Source organism: Ranitomeya variabilis, chromosome 5 (assembly GCF_051348905.1).
Source record: "Ranitomeya variabilis isolate aRanVar5 chromosome 5, aRanVar5.hap1, whole genome shotgun sequence".
Taxonomy (NCBI): domain Eukaryota; kingdom Metazoa; phylum Chordata; class Amphibia; order Anura; family Dendrobatidae; genus Ranitomeya; species Ranitomeya variabilis.
The window spans coordinates 347,209,062-347,229,354 of NC_135236.1; the positions used below are offsets into that span (position 1 = coordinate 347,209,062).

The following is a 20,293-nucleotide window of genomic DNA, read 5'->3' on the forward strand; positions in this document are numbered from 1 at the left end:
TTGACATGCAGCAGATTTAAATCTGCAAGTCACAAATGTGCTTGAGCTGTCAGGATTCTCATTCACTTTGCTGGCATCAGGAAACCCTTCAGGTTTTGTGATGAATCTGAACAGGAAAAAGTCCCAATTTGTGAGAAATCTGCAACGTCTGCACAGGCCCTTAAGGCTCATCCAGAATTTTTTTATTTATTTTTTTCAAATTTTTAATCCGTGTTTGAATGCCAAAACCAGGAACGAAACCTACAGATAAACTGTGTTTTGGAGACACTCCTAGTTTTCGCATAAAATCACTGACGTCTGGATGAGCCCTTTTAGGCTATGTGCATCGGACGTTTTTTTCAAGTGGATTCTGCAGAGGTTTTGTCTGAAAAAGTAACACAAAAGTTACATAGTTACATAGTTACATAGTTATTAAGGTTGAAGGAAGACTTTAAGGCTACTTTCACACTAGCGTTAACTGCAAACCGTCTCAAAACGTCTTTTTTCAGAAAAAACGCATCCAGCAAAAGTTTTTGCTGGATGCGTTTTTTCCCCATAGACTTGTATTGGCGACGTATTGCGACGGATTGGCATACGTCGTGTGCGTCGTACAACGATGCGTCGAAATTTGGCGACACGTCGTCGGCAAAAAACGTTGCTTGTAACGTTTTTTGTCTCCGCCTAAAAAACGTGTCGCGACGCATCCTGCGGCATGCGTCGTTGGCTACAATGGAAGCCTATGAGCGACGGATGCGTCGGGACACGTCGTACGACGCAATGCAGCGCTGCAATACGTTTTTTTACACTGAGCATGCTCAGAAGCTGGATTTTGTTGCCAATTGGCCTGACACCCCCAAATCTATATAAACCTGGCCTGGGCCTTCAACCCCACATATATGGCCACGTACTTAAGTGCCATGTATATAGGTGCCACGTATATAGGTGCCACGTATTTCAGTGCCACGTATTTAAGTACCACGTACTATAAATACTATAACCACGTGGTTATACGTGGCACTGAAATATCGTGTCACGTAAATACGTGGCACTTAAATGCGTGGCACTGAAATACATGGCACTGAAATATCGTGGCATTTACATGAAATACGTGGCACTTATGTACGTGGCACCTATATACGTGGCACTTATATACGTGGCACCTATATAGTGGCACTTATATACGTGGCATGTATATAAGTGCCACGTATATAGGTGCCACGTATATAGGTGCCACGTACATAGGTGCCACGTACATAGGTGCCACGTATTTCACGTAAATGCCACGATATTTCAGTGCCATGTATTTCAGTGCCACGCATTTAAGTGCCACGTATTTACGTGCCACGATATTTCAGTGCCACGTATAACCACGTGGTTATAGTATTTATAGTACGTGGCACTTAAATGCGTGGCACTTAAATGCGTGGCACTTAAATGCGTGGCACTTAAATACGTGGCACTGAAATACGTGGCACTGAAATACGTGGCACTATGACTGTCAGAAAATGTTCATTAAACGGTTAGGTGTGAGGTTAGGGGTAGGGTTAGGGTTTGGATCCCTTTATCATCATCTGTAGTTCATTAATCGGATGTATCCAGAGTCGCCTCCGTCTCCGTTGCTGCAGAAGCATCCTACGTCTTTCCGCTGCTGCCTCCTTCTCCCGCACTATGATATCCAGGCGATTCGTCTCAAAGATAACGTCGGTAACCAAACTAGCAATCCTCCCAAGAACACCTTCCATCGCTGCCACAAAACTAAAACCCTCAAAGATGGGCTGTAAAAACAGTAACTATATAGTTTTCCATATTTTCCAGTATTTTTCAAATTTGGGAGCCTCCCATTTTAAAAACGTATCCGTCGGAAAAACGGATGCAACGGATGGTAAAAACGGATGCAACGTATGCAACGCATCCAGTATTTCGACGGAAACGTTTAGCGGATTTGCGACGGATCCGTCGAAATGCTGTATGCGTTGCATACATTTTTCACTTTTTTTGACGCATCCGTTTTTTCGGCAAAAAACAGATTTGCGACGTAATGCAGTTAACGCTAGTGTGAAAGTAGCCGAAGTCCATCTAGTTCAACCCATATAGCCTAGCATGCCCTAACATGTTGATCCAGGGGAAGGCAAAAAAACCCCATGTGGTAAGAGTAAGCTCCATCATGGGGAAAAAAATTCCTTCCCGAGAAAGGGCCCAATAAAATGAAGGTAGTGCACAGTAATGTCCCAATGACTTGTTGTGCACGTTACAGCTTACGGTAATTACTTCCTTTAACCACTTCAGGGTTCGGAAACCACGAGGTGCTAAAGTGACATGCTCCTTCTCCGGCTCCCACGACAGAGCTGCTGCAATAACAACAGCAATACCACCGACCGCTAGCGTTTTCCTGGAGAAGGCTACACTTGTGAAAACTGTGTGCGCTGGCGGCTGTGTAAGGTGGTGGACTGTGCTATCACGTTCCTGTAACTGAAGACCCCAATCGCATTGTGTTGTACTGTAATGTAAATGTCTTTTGTATATATTGTGTAATGTGCCGGAAAACATGCGGGCTCATCACCGCAGCCCACATAGAGTGCAGGGACACGACCTATGACGTATACACACGTTATGGGTTGTGGAAGGGGTTAATAAAGCTGCTTTGTTTTTGATAGTTCCTGGCATTTGAGTTTGACCAATTTTATTGACAATTGTGCGGATTACATGCTGTTAGTGCGTTTCAGCTGCGGAAGCACTCTAAGAATGCATGTGCGTTTTTTTTCCCCTGCATCTGATGCAATTCTATGGGAGAATTCTGCACATAACTCTGCATACTCACAAGAGAAATTGACCTGTTCTGGATGCGTGTGAAGTGTAGATTGACAAAGCCAGTCAAACAGAAGCAAGAGGGAACTTCAAGGAAGGTAGTGATTAAATATCTCTTGAATTTCAAGAAACTCCTCATAAAAGGTAATTAAAAAAAAAACAACTAATTTTAACTGGTTAAAAAAACTGATCCAAGAACATGATGAAAATTCACTATAGTGATGGATGACTCAGCCTCATGTCAGATGTATGTGCTACTGCTTTGATTGAAATCCTTGATTTCCCCATCCATGCTGTCAGATTTCAATGCTATGATTTTCTGATAGATACATCTCTGTAGAAGCCTTCAGTACAATGTTATCTTTATTAAAAGCAAACACAAATAATGACCTTGATAATATAAAGAAAATGTATGGTATCAAATAACTAAAAATTGGAATGTACTTATGTATTCACCCCTCACAACTTTTTCTATGAAGCCCCCAAACCAGTGTTCCCCATCTCCAGTCCTCAAGAGCCACCATCAGGTCATGTTTTCAGGATTTCCTTAGTACTGCACAGGTGATAATTGCATCACCTGCACACGCAATAATTCCATCACACGTGCAATAAAAAGGAAATCCTGAAAACATGATGAAAATCTGTGGGAAGAGCTGAAAACTGCTGTTCACAAACTATCTCCATCAAACCTCACTGAGCTCAAGCTGTTTGCCAAGGAAGAATGGGCAAGAATTTCAGTGTCTCGATGTACAAAACTGATATAGACATACCCCAAGCGACTTGCAGCTGTAATCGCAGCAAAAGGTGGTGCAACAAAGTATTAAGTTATAGGGGCCGAATAATATTGCATGCCCCACTTTTCAGTTTTTGAATTTCCACAAAAATTTTGAATAAGCAATAAATTTCGTTCAACGTCACCATTGTGTTCCACTTGTTGTTGATTCTTCACCAAAAATTTACATTTGGCATCTTTGTTTGAAGCATGATATGTGGGAAAAGGTTGAAAAGTTCCGGGGGGCCGAATACTTTCACAAGGCACTGTAGCTTAAAGGGGTTGTCCACTACCTTCAATTAACCCCCCAATGTATCCCCCCGGGGCCCCTAATGAATTGTGCAAATACCTTTCGTTGCCGTTTTCGCCTGTGAGCGGCGCTATTCCGGCGGGTGAGTCTGGGGCACGTGACCCCCAGGCTGCAGCCGCCGCTTATTTCCGCCGAAGTCACGTCAATTTCCAGACTCTGGAAATTGACGTGACGTCAGCAGCAGGCGTGAGCCAGCCTCACAGTCAGCAGTCACTCATGAAAGAGTGACTGGGCTGTGGGCGGCGCTGGGGGCGGGCGGGGCTGTGCTGGGGGCGGGCGGGGCTGTGCTGGGGGCGGGCGGGGCTGTGCTGGGGGCGGGCGGGGCTGTGCTGGGGGCGGGCGGGGCTAGGCAGGGAATCCACGATGTGATGTGCGGGACTCTGCTTGCCGGCGCCGGTATGTGCGGGCCGGGGCTCTGCGCGCCGGTGCCGGTATGTGTGGACCGGGGCTCTGCGTGTCGGCGCCGGTATGTGCAGGCCGGGGCTCTGCATGCCGGCATGTGCGGGCCGGGGCTCTGCGTGCCGGCGCCGGTATGTGCGGGCCGGGGCTCTGCGTGCCGGCGCCGGTATGTGCGGGCCGGGGCTCTGCCGGCGCCGGTATGTGCGGGCCTGGGCTCTGTGTGCCGGCGCCGGTGTGTGCGGGCTGGGGCTCTGCGTGCTGGGGCTCTGCGTGTCGGCGCCGGTATGTGCGGGCCGGGGCTCTGTGTGCCGGCATGTGCAGTATGGGCGGTGCTAGGGTCTGCTGCGGGGGTGGTCATTGGGGTGTGTGTGTGTGTGTGTGTGTGTGTGTGTGTGTCTCGGGCTCTGCCTGCTACAGTGACAGTGAGTGACACATTAGCCAATGATGGGACAGTGGTAGTCCCATCATCCGGCTAATGTGTTGAATGTAAAAAAAAAAACACATACACATGTACAGTACATACACACATACATACAACACACACATGTAACATGTGACAACATGCAACATACAACATGTGACATGCACCATGCGACGACATGCACCATGCGATGACATGCAGCATGCGATGACTTGTGATTACATGCTGCGACATGCACCATGCAGCAACATGCGATGACATGCAGCATGCGATTACATGCGACGACATGCACCATGCGACATGCACCATGCGATGACATGCGATTACATGCGACGACATGCAACATGTGACATGCGATGACATGCATCATGCAATGACATGCCACATGCGATGAGATGTGACGACATGCACCATGTGACGACATGCACCATGCGACGACATGCAATGAAATGCGATTACATGCGACGACATGTGACATGCACCATGCGGCAACATGCAACATGTGACATGCGATGACATGCAGCATGCAATGACATGCCACATGCGATGACATGCAACATGTGACGACATGCAACATGTGACATGCAACATGCCACATACAGTACGTACATACATACAACATACATACAGTACATGTAACATAGAGTACATACTCACCATCACTTGTCACCTTGATCCCTGAAGCCAGTGTCATCTGTAAAAAATATGAAAATAATAAACAAACAATATACTCCCTGTCCGCAGAAATCCAATTAAAATGTGTGTCCCTCGACGATCTCCCGTGGAGAACAGGAGCATCTGCTGATGCGACTGCTCTCCAGAGGCTCCAGGAATACAATGATGGAAGGTATCCTTCCACAATGTATTCCTCACAATGTATTCCTACGCCCCTGTGAGAAAATAGTCCCTAGTCTCACTTTATGCCATTGCTGTGTGAGATATTTCTTCAGGCAGCAATTGCCATAAAGTGAGACTCAGAGGTTACTATAGTTCAGTGATGCACTGCAGGAGCCATTGTCTCCTGTCAGTGTGTCACTGAAGGTCCTATAGAGCAGTGACATCACCCTATGTCACTGTTCTATAGGGGAGATCGTCGTGGGACACTCATTATTAATTGGACTACGGCGGACAGGTAGTATACGGTTTATTATTTTACGTTTTTGCAGGCGCTGAAGTATGGTAAGTGTGGTGAAATGAAGAATATAAAAATACTTTTTCCTAATGTGTGTGTGTTTTATTAACCCTTTATTAGTATTGGATTAATAATGGATAGGCGTCTTATTGACGCCTCTCCGTTATTAACACGGCTTAATGTCACCTTACAATAGCAAGGTGACATTAAGCCCTTATTACCCCATATCCCACCGCTACACGGGAGTGGGAAGAGAGGGGCTAAGTGCCGGAATCGGCGCATCTTACAGATACGCCATTTCCGGGGCGGCTGCGGACTGGTATTTGTAGCCGGGGGGGACCAATATCCATGGCCCCTCTCTAGGCTATGAATATCAACCCGCAGCTGTCTGCGTAGCCTTTCTGGCTATAAAATATTGGGGGACCGCACGTCATTTTTTTGGGGGTGTCCCCCTATTTTAATAGCCAGTAAAGGCTACGCAGACAGCTGAGGGCTAATATTTATAGCAGGCTACAAATATTGGCCCCCGGCCGTCGGCTTTCCTCCTCTGGTGCAGAAAATTGTGCGGGAGCCCATGCCGTTTTTTTCCGTTTTTTTTATTAAATTAAACGCTTATTAAGGCCTCTTTAACACTTGCGTCGGTATGGGTCCGTCGCTATGCGTCTGACCGACTTACTGACGCACGTTGTTAAATTTGTGCACGTGGACAGCGGATGCAGTTTTTCAACGCATCCACTGCCCATTCTGAAGTCCGGGGAGGAGGGGGCGGAGTTTTGGCCGCGCATGCGCGGTAGAAAATGGCGGATGCGACTGACAAAAAACATTCACTTGAACGTTTTTTCGTGCCAACTGTCCGCCAAAACACGACGCATCTGTTGCACGACGGACGCGACGTGTGGCCATCCGTCGTAATCCATCGCTAAGACAAGTCTATGGGTAAAAAACGCATCCTGTGAGCACATTTGCAGGATCCGTTTTTTCCCAAAAAGACGGATTGCTAAAAACGCAAGTGTGAAAGTAACCTCAGAAACATCGCCCTTTCTATTATATATCTATGGATATATCTATCTATAGATATATTTATAGATAGATATATCTGTAGATACATAGATGTATCTATCCATATATCTGGCTGCTTTCACACATCAGGTTTTTGCCGTCAGGCACAATCCGGCGAGTTTTGAAAAAAAACGGATCCATTTTTTCCGCCGGATCCGTTTTTTTCTCATAGAGTTGTATTAGCGCCGGATTGCGCCTGATGGCCACACGTTTCATCCGTTTTTTGCCGTATCGGTCAAAAAAGCTGTTTCTGCCGGACGGAAAACACATACAGACGAACGTTTTTTCTGTCCGGCGAAAAAACGCACAGTGACGGATCCGGCAATAAAACATATGAAACTGAGATGTGAAATGATGAATCCGGCCTCGGAATCCGTTTTTTCATGCATGTTTCCTTTCAAATCATGCACATTTTCCATTTATTTATTTCCAAAAACTGCATCAAAACCGCGCAAAAACCGCACCAAAAACTGCATCAAAACCTGGTGCAGTTTTGCAGTTTTGATGCAGCTTTTGGTGCAGTTTTGGTGCGGTTCTGATGGAGTTTTTGGTGCGGTTTTGATGCAGTTTTGGGTGCGGTTTTGATGCGTTTTTTATGCAGTTTTTTTGCACGGTTTTGATGCATTTTTTAATTCTTTTTTGGTGCGGTTTTTGCACGGTTTTTATGCATTTTGGTGTGTTTTTGAAAGCTCAATAAAGATGTATTATTGAACAAAAAAAAGATTTGTGATGTTATTGTCCAACCTCCTCTTTTACATTTGTCCAACCCACACTCCATTACACACACAGATAAACATATAGATGATAGATGAAATGGATAGACAGATCTACATATAGATAGATTTATAGATGCATACATCTATCTATTCCTATATCTATCTATAGATATATATGGATAGATATATCTATTGATAGATGTATGGATAGCTTAGGGTGTGTGTCCACTGTCCAGATTACATCCGAATTAGTTGCAGATTGGATGCTGCGTACTTGTAGTCCCATCGGATGATGCCTGCACACACACCCCAAAAGACCCCCTGCACAGCCCCGCACACACCCGAGCAGCCGTGCACACACCCGAGCAGCCGTGCACACACCCGAGCAGCCCGCAAACCCAGCACACACATACATGCACACAGTCACCGCCCACTTTCCGCCCACACACTTCCCTCCTCCCAAAACTGCAGCGTTTCTCGGACCCACATCCGCAGCAAAACTGCAGATCTTTTTTACATCTGTGGTTTTGATGCTGATGTGCCCGAATCAATGAAAGTCTAAAGGTGCAGAAACGCTGCAGATCCGCACAAAAGGACGTCACCGCTGTGCTCTGCTTTACTGCCGGCGCTGACACATTCAGTGCAGTCAGCTCTGAGCAGCAGCGCGTAACCCTGTGGACGCCGGGGGACGTGACAGACATCAGAATGTGAGTATGTAGTGTTTTTGTTTTTTTTAACTTTTACAATGGTAACCAGGGTAAATATCGGGTTACTAAGCGCGACCCTGCACTTAGTAACCCGATGTTTATCCTGGTTACAAGTGAACACATCGCTGGATCGGCCTCACACACACCGATCCAGCGATGACAGCGCGTGATCAGCAATGAAATAAAGTTCTGGACTTCTAGCTTCGACCAGCGATATCACAGCGGGATCCAGATCGCTGCTGCGTGTTAAACACAACGAGATCGCTATCCAGGACGCTGCAACGTCACGGATCGTCGTCGTTCTCGCTGCAAAGTCGCTTAGTGTGAAGGTACCTTAATGGAGTGTGGGTTGGACAAATGTAAAAGAGGAGGTTGGACAGAAATTACATCACAAATCTATTTGAAGATAGAGGGGGAGAGGAGGGAGGGGTTGGAGTGTGTTTTGGAGTGGGTGTGCCAGGTGCAGAGTTACAGGCGAGTGCAATGCATCATGGAACTTGTAGTATTAGAGCACAGTAAGTCAGGAGAAAGGAAGTTGTCGATTAACCCCATGAGAGCTGGATCCAGCACTGAAGATGTGCTACTACAGCATGATAAAAGGTAATATTGCTAAAATAAACACAGTAGATGTTTTCAGTGGCACATAATAGCAAGATTTATGAAAAAAAAAAAAAAAAAGGTTATAGTAGTGGACAACTTCTTTAATCTGTGTGATACTGTCTGTTGAACTGTGATTTTTAGAAATGACACTGTTCATACTGTGTATTAGCTCCAATAATCTGTCGCTTGATATTACTGTTGCAACTTTGTATTATGAAGGTACAAATGACACTGATGTATATGCACTAGTGTCTGTTACACTCTAATTTCTCTAATTATTGCACGCCTGTACAGTTTCTGCTGTTTCTTGATTGGTCAGCACTTGTTTTATTTTGTCATGGGTTTGTTTGCTATACTCACTGATCAAGGGCTGTTCTTATCTGAATCGTGTCTGGATGTTACCTAACAATATCAAAAGACCGTCTTACCAAGAATAGCCATCTCCATATATAACTAACAAAGTAGCACTCTGTAGTGCTATAGCATGTAAACATGAAATATATGAAATTTGAATTGTACTGCACAAGAAAATATGAAAAATTGAGAATACTTGGTGCATTCATGTATACTCGGCAGCCACGATAAGGCGATTCTCGTTGCTGAGAACCCATCTAAAGTGAGTCCTCTCTTAGACTGAAGTCTACATTTATATGGGAAGGTAGGATCCTGCTGTAACTAAAAACACCTGAGGCTTGAGGGGTGGAATGCTCCGTCAGAGAGCTATGTATACAAGTATCAAGACTGACTGTCACTTCCAAACTTCTTATGTACCACTAATCCACTATTTATTCAGTCGCCATGACAGCACTAACGAGAGGGGATCCGCCCTTCAGGGACAGGAAACTTACAGAGATAAAAGGGCGGCACCTCTCTCCCGCATCAGTTGGTTTCCTGTCCCTGACAGGGGACCCTACAGACTTGCCTTATGAAGAAGGTGAAGACTGAAGACAGTACCCAGGCTCGGCAGGCCGGTTCTGGAAGCGGGGGTTCCCCGTCCACGGTCGGGTCCGATGCGCTGGAAGTGCCACACCACAGAGGGCTGTGGGGGTAGGCAACAGCAGATAAAAGCAGCCTTCAGGGGGAGTGCTGACTTTGGAGTGTCCCATCGCCGCAGGTACAGGTATGTATGCTGTGGGAGGCCCTGTCTCCGAAGTTCTGCGACGGTGGGGGCACGGGTGGCGGCAGAGCAGAAGCCTGGAGAGTGTCGGCGCCATGTGTGCGCTGTAGAGCGATGGCGGCGCATGCGCGATAGGGCCGCGGCGGTGATGATGGCGGCGTCCTGTGGTGATGACGCGCGGCGCATGCGTGATTGGGCGTCCTGTGGTGATGAAATGCATGCGCAGTAGGGCCGCGGCGGTGATGATGGCGGCGTCTGGTGATTGGGGCCGGCGAGGGCTAATGACACACGACACAGGCACAGTTGAACATGGCGGCGCCCTGCAGCACTCAGCGGAGGAATGCGGGGTTAAAGGCATACGGCACAGCTGTGAAGGTTCCGATAAGCGTGCGGGCTTCTGGGGGAGGGGCCTCCCATATGCAATGTACCAGGCAGTTCACCTGGATTAATCTGTTGACCCCATCCGGGGGAGGTACCTACAGGGGCCGGCTATTTAAATTTGGGCTACCACATGCTTCCTATCCGTATTACAATGGTGTCTCAGGAGCAGGAACCTTTGCAGTCTGAGCAACAGTGTCAATCCCTGGAGAAGCCCCAAATAAGCACCCAGCTGCGATCTAGTGGCAGTAGTCATCCTGGAGGTGATAGAGCCGGAAAATCCTCAGGCCGTAAGGATGTTACAACGGTTGAGAGGATCCCCCCGCAATCTACGGTACCACTTGGTCACTATAGGGGTAAGTGATCGCCAAGAAAGTTCACTTAGTGATGTATATCTCCCCTTATATTCCCTCTCTCCATATCGATCAGGGAAAAAAGCGATCCTCTAAATCTAAACACAAGGAATGTGCAGAATGTGGAATTCCTCTTCCGGATGACTACATAAGAAAATTATGTGGACCGTGTATTCAACGGTTAATAGCAGAGGAAACGCCAGATTTCACTACCAGCCTAAGGCAAATGGTCAGGCAGGAGATTAGGGGTTCAGCAAAATCCCTATCCAAAGTAGAGGGTCTAGAGTATTAGAACCTAGATCCCCAAGTTCATTTGAGTACAGTGACTCAGGCGAACTGAAGTCGGTGTTCTCATACATCATCATCTTCCTCAGAGATTGAGTACGGTCATTCATGTTTTTCCTTTGACCGGATAGACCGCCTCGTCAAGGCAGTAAATAACACAATAGGAATCGAACAAACTCCGTCAGAGAAATCTATGCAGGATGTGATGTTTAAAGGATTAGACCTTAAATCCCGCAGATGCTTTCCGGTAGTAGATAAAGTAAGCTCCCTCATTACTCGAGAGTGGGAAAAAAACTGAAGGGAAAGGTTCTCTTCCTCCATCATTTAAGAGAAAGTATCCGTTCGAGGAGACAGCATCTGCGACATGGGATAAAGCCCCAAAACTTGATGCAGCCGTGGCTAAGGCTTCCAAGAAATCCTCACTGCCGTTTGAGGATCTGGGAACTTTAAAGGACCCGCTAGACAGGGGAGCGGATGTGTTTCTTAAGGGAGCTTGGGAAACTTCAGCAGGGGCTCTCAGACTGTCAATTGCAGCCACCTGTACAGCACGCTCTATGATGGTGTGGCTAGACAGCCTGGAAGATCAGCTTAAAAATAAGACCCCGAGAAACAAAATCTTATCCTCCCTCCCTATGATTCAGGGGGCTGCTGCTTATCTGGCTTATGCATCAGCAGATTCGGTAAAATTGGCAGCCAGATCGGCGACACTTTCTAATTCGGCCCGTAGAGCCATCTGGCTGAAATGTTGGCAGGGGGACATGCAGGCCAGATCAAAGTTGTGCAGCATTCCGTGTGAAGGGGCGCACTTATTCGGTCCAGTTCTGGATGAGTTATTAGAAAAAGCGGGAGATAGTAAAAAACGATTCCCCTACCTGGGTAGACCCACTTACAGACTGGGCGCTAACAGAAGATGGTTTGACCGAACAAGGTCGAATAAAGAAAAACCCAGATATGACGCCAATAGGAAGAAAGGTAGAGGCTACATGTTCAACTCCTTTCGGGACAACAGAAAGCCACAATGACTGCCGGACCGAGTAGGAGGTCATGGCACATCTTCATGGTGGAGGTCATGGCACATCTTCATGAACAGGATATTCTCGTAGTTCCATATCTGGATGACCTGTAGATAATAGGGAACTCAAAATCACACTGCTCGGCCCAACTAGATAAAGTAATTGCAGCCTTACAGAGGTTGGGTTGGATAATTAACTTTAAAAAATCACGATTACAGCCCCTAAAGGTTCAAGAATTCCTGGGTCTCATATTGGACTCAAGGTTGCAGGAATGCCGTCTATCAGATACAAAGGTAGAAAAAATTCAACAACAAATACTCAGGGTTGTTAATAATCCATTGGTAACATTAAGAGGAGCGATGTCACTGTTGGGCTCACTCACGTCGTGTATCCCAGCGGTTCTTTGGGCCCAGTACCACACCAGAGTCCTACAGTGGGATGTATTGTACAATACTCGTCTGTTAGAGGGCCACCTGGATAGTACCTTTTCCTTGTCCGTTGCCTCTATTCAGTCCTTACGTTGGTGGTTACACACTCCAAACCTGTGTACAGGTGTTCCCTGTATAAACCATATATCTCGAGTGGTGACCACAGATGCTAGCCCCAGGGGATGGGGAGCACATATGGGTGATATGTGGGTCCAGGGGGTTTGGTCACGTTCCGAACAAAGTTTGTCCTCTGACCTTAAACAGTTATTGGCAGTAGAACAAGCTCTGTGCCATTTCCTTATGTCCTTACAGGGCCATCACGTCAGGCTATTCTCAGACAATCAGGTAACTGTAGCTTACATTAACCATCAGGGGGGAACCCGATCCAGATCTTTAATGGAAGTGGCGGGTCGTATCTTACAGATAGCCGAAACTCATCTACTGTCACTCACGTCGCTTCATATAAAAGGAAAACACAACATCATGGCCGACTACCTAAGTCGCAGAAAACTCGGACAAGGAAATTGGGTTCTCAATCAGACCATCTTCGACCAGATCACCCTTCTTTGGGGGTGCCCAGAGATAGACCTCTTCGCCAGCAAAGAGAACAAAAAGTGTCGCCGGTTTTACTCCCTAAACCCCAGAGACAATCCGTACGCGGTGGATGCCCTCCTAATTCCATGGCATTTCAATATGGCCAATGCCTTTCCCCCATTGAACTTGATCCCGATTGTTCTGAGGAAGATTCGGGAGGACAGAGCTCGAGTAATCCTGATAGCGCCATTCTGGCCCAGGAGGCCGTGGTTTCCATAGCTGAGGAAAATGTCCATTTCTCAGCCTTGGATTCTCCCAGACCTCCTCTCACAGGGTCCAGTTCTCCATCCACGAGTGTCCAATTTACATCTGACGGCATGGGATTTGAAGGGTCATTACTAAGAAAAAGGTTTTTTTTCACAAGGTCTTATTAATACTCTATTAAAAAGCAGGAAGGTTTCCACGACAAATATTTGTTAGTCTGGAAAAAATTCATGACTGTTTCAGGATCAGAGATGGGTCAAAAAGTCAGTATTACTAAGATTCTGGAGTTCCTGCAGAGAGGTCTAGAGATGGGTCTAGCTACAAGCACCCTTAAGGTACCGTCACACTTAGCGACGCTGCAGCGATACAGACAACGATGTCGATCGCTGCAGCGTCGCTGTTTGGTCGCTGGAGAGCTGTCACACAGACCGCTCTCCAGCGACCAACGATGCCGAGGTCCCCGGGTAACCAGGGTAAACATCGGGTTACTAAGCGCAGGGCCGCGCTTAGTAACCCGATGTTTACCTTGGTTACCAGCGTAAAATGTAAAAAAAACAAACACTACATACTTACATTCGCGTCCCCCGGCGTCTGCTTCCCTGCACTGACTGAGCCCGGCCCTAACAGCAGAGCGGTGATGTCACCGCTGTGCTGTACTTTCACTTTGCGGCCGGCGCTCAGTCAGTGTGGGAAGCGGACGCCGGGGGATGCGAAGGTGAGTATGTACTGTTTGTTTTTTTACATTTTACACTGGTAACCAGGGTAAACATCGGGTTACTAAGCGCGGCCCTGCGCTTAGCAACCCGATGTTTACCCTGGTTACCAGTGTAAAACATCGCTGGTATCGTTGCTTTTGGTGTCAAACACGATGATACACGCCGGTCTGACGACCAAATAAAGTTCTGAACTTTCTTCAATGACCAGCGACATCACAGCAGGATCCTGATCGCTGCTGCGTGTCACACTCAACGATATCGCTAGCCAGGACGCTGCAACGTCACGGATCGCTAGCGATATTGTTTAGTGTGACGGTACCTTTAGAGTTCATGTATCGGCTTTAGGGGCTTTGTATAATTGTAATTTAGCTAACAATTATTGGATTGCTAGATTTATCAAAGCAGCGGCTAGATCAAGACCAATTATTAAGAAAACACTGGTCCCATGGGACTTAAACTTGGTACTTACAGCTTTGATTGAAGCCCCCTTTGAACCTATAGAATCTGCTCCTATAAAAGTCCTGTCCTTAAAAACAGCTCTCTTGGTTGCTCTCACATCTGCGAGGAGAGTTAGTGACTTACAGGCTCTCTCTAGACAACATCCATATATTCAGTTTAAAGAAGATGGGGTAGTATTAAGAACTGATCCCCTCTATCTTCTGAAGGTAGCGTCAAAGTTCGGCAGATTTCAGGAAATAAGTCTCCCCACTTTTTGTCCTAATCCTAAAAATCAAAAAGAACTCAAACTCCATTCGTTAGATGTCAAAAGATGTCTACTTAGGTATATATCTTTAACAGACCCCTGGAAAAAAGAGAGTTCTATATTCATATCCTTTCAGGGAGTCAGGAAAGGGTTTAGGGTGTCCAAAAACACCTTAGGTAGATGGATTAGGGAAGCGATTTCTTTGTCTTATTCAGCAGGTGGCCTAGAAGTCCCAGGAGGCATAAAAACTCATTCCACTCGGGCCATGGCGACTTCCTGGGTAGAAAAGTCGGAGGTGTCCATTGAGGATATATGTAAGGCGGCCACATGGTCATCTCCATCTACTTTCTTTAAGCATTACAGATTAGATCTGGGTGGCTCCAACAATCTCACATTTGGTAGAAGGGTGTTGGAAGCAGTAGTCCCTCCCTGAAACTCTTTTCTCTGTAATTCTCTCGTTAGTGCTGTCATGGCGACTGAATAAATACTCAAGCTACTTACCAGGTAGCGGTGTTTTTCAGGAGCCCATGACAGCACTCCTATATTCCCTCCCTTTTAGGCTGGCAGGACTTATCACCACTTATTGATATTAATTTTTAAAGTTTAGTCACAGGGTGAAATGTGTTAATTATTTATGTGTTACTAACTAAGGAGGTCCTCTCATGCTCTGTAATCCAACTGATGTGGGAGAGAGGTGCCGCCCTTTTATCTCTGTAGGTTTCCTGTTCCTGAAGGGCGGATCCCCTCTCGTTAGTGCTGTCATGGGCTCCTGAAAAACACCGCTACCTGGTAAGTAGCTTGAGTATTTATGGCCACAACTGTTTATCACTCTCCCATAATGATAGTTCTGCTTCACGTCACTTATCTTATCTATTGCATTATTTCTTTCTGTGCTGTTTTGTGTATAAATATGTGATTCTTCAGATTTTATATTAGTCTATGCCTGATGAAGACACCTGAGTAGTCTCGAAAGCTTTCAATTTGTTACCATCTTCTCAGTTAGCCATTAAAAGGAATCAATCACTGAGGACTCTCAATTCTAAATATTTTTCTATCTACCACCATGAATTTTAATTTTATGTTTTGAAATAAAGCTTTGAAGATTTTATTCAGTTGCCGACACTTGGAATCTTTCTTTGTCTCAGTATGTAGTAGGTATAATCTTAGCAAATACCTCCAATTAGAAATCTAGTATAGTTTTTCTGATTCGCTATGTCTCTTTCCTCATGTGACGGCATTGCACAACCTTGGGTATCCATGGTTACAACCACTAGCAACTAGCTAACTCACAACCATGGATACCTAAGGTGCCTGCACAGGAAGAGACATAGCGAATCAGAAAAACTATACTACATTTCTATTTGGAAGTATTTATTAATATCATTGTTATTATTACACCTACTACATATTGACATAGGATTTTGGAACTGGGAATATCCCTTTTAAAGGGAGTCTGTCAGCAGGGTTTTGCGTTATAATGTGAGGGCAGCATGTGGTAGGGGCTGAGACACTGATTTGAGCATTATCACTTATTAGGCTTATTTTTGTTTCAAGACAAGTGTTTTATCAGCAGGCGATAATGTTATCACTGCCGGACTAGCTGCCCTCATGCCTCCTGGTCCAACCATGAGCACCGATTAGCAACTTACTGTCTATATGCAATCTACACAGAATGCTGTGTTGTGGGTGGGTTTAGCTTTCTGAGCACTGCTACATATACATCAGAGAAAATGAATTGTTTCACAACTGCTGCACCCAGTAAACTAAGTGACACATGGCTGGAATCTGGATTTCATTTCCTAAATGCTGCTTTCAGATGAGTTATCAAAAACCTGCTGGCATCAGGCTGCTCTCATAAGATTTGGCAAAAACCTGCTGACAGATTCCCTTTAAGGGTCACTTATACTGCAACCTGTTCATATCGTCTGGTGAAATTCATTTTATATGCAGCATAAACCTCTGTGGTGCATCATCCTGTGTAAACTTGACTTGTGCTGCTGAGAAGTGGCAGCCTGTGCACTCAGTGCGCAATGTTTGTTGGTCTGCCAGTGTAAACATTTACTGATCAGCGGTCGTATGGTGCCACATGTCAGGCCTAAGGGTCCCCTTACAGACTATAAACTTTTTTCTGCTAAAAATTAGCACATCGCAAAGGGATTTATTTTTGTCTGCTTGAAATATATACAAGCTAACTGCTGTATTTATTGATACATGAGATGAAATGTAGTGTACTGCACCTGGGACAGAGTAATCCTATTGCTGCCTATTCATTAAATGGGAGTATACTCGGAACTACAGATCAAGAGAAGGACTTGGGTATTCTGGTTAGGCTGCTTTCACACTAGCGTCGGTACGGGCCCGTGAAAGAAATGCCCGACCCATTGCAAGGTCCGGGGAGGAGGGGACGGAGTTTTGGCCGCGCATGCGCGGTCGAAAATGGCAGACTCTACGCAGAAAAAAACGTTACATGTAACGTTTTTTGTGGCGGCAGTCCGCCAAAACACGACGCAACCGTCGCACGACGGTTGCGACGTGTGGCACTGCGTCGCTCATAAAAGTCTATGGAGAAAAAACGCATCCTGCGGGCAACTTTGCAGGATGCGCGTTTTCTCAACGACGCATTGCGACGTGCAGTGCCCGACGCTAGTATGAAAGTAGCCTTACACGTAAGCTGAGCAGCAGTACTCAATGTCAATCAGCAGCTGCAAAAGCAAACAAGATTTTAGGGTGTATAAAAAGAGCGAGAAAATCCCGCAAGCCCAACGTATTTTTACCGCTTTATAAATCACTTGAGACCACATCTAGAATATGGGATCCAGTTTTGGGCCCCAAATTTAAAAAAGAGCATTCAGAAATTAGTCAGTTCAAAGGCAGGCAAATAGATTATTACAAGGGATGGAGATCCTCTCATGTGATGTAACTATGTAACATTATTATTATTTTTTTGTAAAGATGGGTGAATTCCATGCATGACTAATGCTTATTCACTTCTTGGAACACGTTCAAATCACTTTTATGCCATCTTTTGTGTAGTGTCAAATTCAGTCTAACTGTAAAGAATTTAAAGGGTTTGTGTGTAAAAATAAAATATAATTATATATTTTTATTAGTACACAGTCATGGTGGAAAGTGTTTGCACCCTTGATACTGTTTTATAAAATAAAGTATTTCTCACAGAAAATTGTTGCATGTTTTGTTGCACACTAAGGAAATATACAGTACAGACCAAAAATTTGGACACACCTTCTCATTTAAAGATTTTTCTGTATTTTCATGACTATGAAAATTGTACATTCACATTGAAGGTATCAAAACTATGAATTAACACATGTGGAATTATATACTTAACAAAGTGTGAAACTGAAAATATGTCTTATATTCTAGGTTCTTCAAAGTAGCCACCTTTTGCTTTGATGACTGCTTTGCACACTCTTGGCATTCTCTTGATGAGTTTCAAGAGGTAGTCACTGGAAATGGTCTTCCAACAATCTTGAAGGAGCTCCCAGCGATGGTTAGCACTTGTTGGCCCTTTTGCCTTCACTCTACGGTCCAGCTCACTCTAAACCATCTCGATTGGGTTCAGGTCTGGTGACTGTGGAGGCCAGGTCATCTGGTGTAGCACCCCATCACTCTCCTTCTTGGTCAAATAGCCCTTACACAGCCTGGAGGTGTGTTTGGGGTCATTGTCCTGTTGAAAAATAAATGATGGTCCAGCTAAACGCAAACCGGATGGAATATCATGCCGCTGAAAGATGCTGTGGTAGTCATGCTGGTTCAGTATGCCTTCAATTTTGAATAAATCCCCAACAGTGTCACCAGCAAAGCACCATCACACCTTCTCCATGCTTCGCGGTGGAAACCAGGCATGTAGAGTCCATCCTTTCACCTTTTCTGCGTCACATAGAAACACGGTGGTTGGAACCTAAGATCTCAAATTTGGACTCATCAGACCAAAGCACAGATTTCCACTAGTCTAATGTCCATTCCTTGTGTTCTTTAGCCCAACAAGTCTCTTCTGCTTGTTGCCTGTCCTTAGCAGTGGTTTCCTAGCATCTATTTTACCATGAAGGCCTGCTGCACAAAGTCTCCTCTTAACAGTTGTAGTAGAGATGTGTCTGCTGCTAGAACTCTGTGTGGCATTGACCTGGTCTCTAATCTGAGCTGCTGTTAACCTGCGATTTCTGAGGCTGGTGACTCGGATAAACTTATCCTCAGAAGCAGAGGTGACTCTTGGTTTTTCTTTCTTGGGGCTGTCCTCATGTGAGCCAGTTTCTTTGTAGTACTTGATGGTTTTTGCAACTGCACTCGGGGACACTTTCAAAGTTTTCCCAATTTTTCGGACTGACTGACCTTCATTTCTTAAAGTAATGATAGCCACTCGTTTTTCTTTACTTGGCTGCTTTTTTTCTTGCCATAATACATATTCTAACAGTCTGTTCAGTAGGGCTATCAGCTGTGTATCCACCAGACTTCTGCACAACACAACTGATGGTCCCAACCCCATTTATAAGGCAAGAAATCCCACTTATTAAACCTGACAGGGCACACCTGTGAAGTGACAACCATTTCCGGTGACTACCTGTTGAAGCTCATCAAGAAAATGCCAAGTGTGCAAAGCAGTCATCAAAGCAAAAGGTGGCTACTTTGAAGAACCTAGAATATAAGACAGATTTTCAGTTTTTTCACACTTTTTTGTTAAGTATATCATTCCACATGTGTTAATTCATAGTTTTGAAACCTTCAGTGTGAATTTACAATTTTCATAGTCATGAAAATACAGAAAAATCTTTAAAGGAGGTGTGTCCAAACTTTTGGTATGTGCTGTATATATTGGTAAACTGGACATAATTTCATACAAAGACCCCAAAAATTGGCTGGTCAAAATTGTTGGCAACTTTCCAAAAATGTTGGTAAACCGCTTTGAACAAGCATCACATGCTTGAAACAAACTCGCCTGTGGTAAGTAACAGCTATGGGCAATAAGAAAATCAAACCTGAGACTATGTAAAATTGGCAATCTGCTTTCAAATAAAATTGCTTTTTAGCAGGGGTTTCTGTAGTCTTGTGTCTGATACTTGGGTATTACACTAAGTGGAATTCTAGTTTTAATGTCTTAAAACATATGTTTTAAATGGGACCTGCAACTTGAAAATGGCGTCTGATCAGCAGGCAGGAGGAGTTGATCAGATTGATTTCAGAGTGGGTTTTGTGGGAAAAGTTTCAGCAATCTTTGCATTTTATTTGTCAGTAAGCATGAGTACAGTGGCAGGTCTTCACTGTGTGACTGCATGCGGAGATAGCTGTTAATCACTGCTGGGACCACCCAGTGGCTTTCCTGCATACAAATGCCATCAAATTCAAGCAATGAAATACAAGTTTGTCAGTGTGCAGACCGAGTATTTTTGCTGAGTTTCTGGAGTACAAACTGAGCAGAAGTTCCAAGGTTTTGAAACTTTTGAGGAGTAGTTGCAGAATTTATCCTACAAACCCTGTAAGAAAAACTGCTCATATCCCCTTATACTGAATAATTCCAACAATCCTATATATCTGCTCCGCTTCTCCTTTATACTATGATGATCACAGATCAGACTGTACAACTAGA

At 45.1% G+C, this 20,293-nt stretch overlaps 1 protein-coding gene across 3 annotated transcripts in view; it reads left to right on the forward strand.

Moving 5' to 3' along the window:
• GRAMD4 (GRAM domain containing 4) overlaps positions 1-20,293 on the forward strand; it is a 207,298-nt gene that overhangs the window by 26,016 nt on the left and 160,989 nt on the right. The window lies entirely within an intron of this gene.